This window comes from Anthonomus grandis, chromosome 8 (assembly GCF_022605725.1).
Source record: "Anthonomus grandis grandis chromosome 8, icAntGran1.3, whole genome shotgun sequence".
In the NCBI taxonomy this organism is placed as follows: Eukaryota; Metazoa; Arthropoda; class Insecta; order Coleoptera; family Curculionidae; genus Anthonomus; species Anthonomus grandis.
This window is the reverse complement of record NC_065553.1, coordinates 17,422,372-17,423,488: the sequence shown is the minus strand read 5'-3', so window position 1 is coordinate 17,423,488 and position 1,117 is coordinate 17,422,372.

Sequence of the window (1,117 nt, the reverse complement as noted above, 5' to 3'; positions counted from 1 at the left end):
ATATGATAAAAAAAAAATATATTATATCATTGAAGTTTTTCTGACTTTTTTGTTTATTACTGCATAATTCATGCACGGCATAATCTCGTGAATATTTATTAGGATTAATAAACGTTTCTACTTCCAGTAAATTATTGAATAAAAGATGAACTAGTTGAAGAGCCAGGAAAACAAATTCGGGGAAAATCCATCTCGTTTAATAAAAATGCATATGTGACCTAAATAATGTTCTAATTGAAAGATTGAAAGGCGAAATGCTGAAATTCTGTCGAAAAAATCAGGGTAATTGAATATTAAATTATCAGCAAGAAGGAAGATCGGTAAAAACAAATCAATCAATGACTTTTATTCTATTACGTTATATGGGTTATATCTCGAATCGAAATACATCTGTGACTTGCGAGTTGCTTGCTATTCATAATTCTCGAACAACTCGAATTATTATTTTATGGGGGTGAAATATTCGACTATGGAGCTGGTTAGAGAGAATTACTTATGTAATATGTAGATGTAAATAAAAGCCTGTTGATAAATTACCTATTCAACAACATTGAAAAAATAAGGTTGGTAATTGTAAAATTATTCTATAATAAAATAGCTCTAGTCCAGTCTAGTATTTTAAAAATCTTTATGCTTACATACATAATAAATTAAGAGCCTTTACGTATTTTGAAGGTGGTAGACAATGGTACAGTGAAAACATCTTGTCGGACTTGCATTGTCTTATTTATTTATTGTAACACGACGTTTCGGTTGGTAAGTATCTCCAACCGTTATCAAGTGTAAACTATCAGTTACAGTAACTGATTTTTTAACAAATATTTATCTAAATCACACGTTTCTAGGACGCTGGATCAGACGAAAGGCTGTAATTAAATGGCTCTCTCTGTCACCAAACTTATGTGCCCTGGACTTTTTTTGTGAGGCACATAGAAAGCAAAGTTTAGATACACTGAAAGTTACGTAAGCACAAATTATTGAAGTATGTGGCGAAGTGACACCGCAAATGTTCCAAATTGTAAGAGGAAGGATTCGAGATAACACTGCATGGAGGTTGGAGGATCGAACTTTAAGTATTTAATTAACTATATAAACTATAGGTGATTTGTTATGTTAA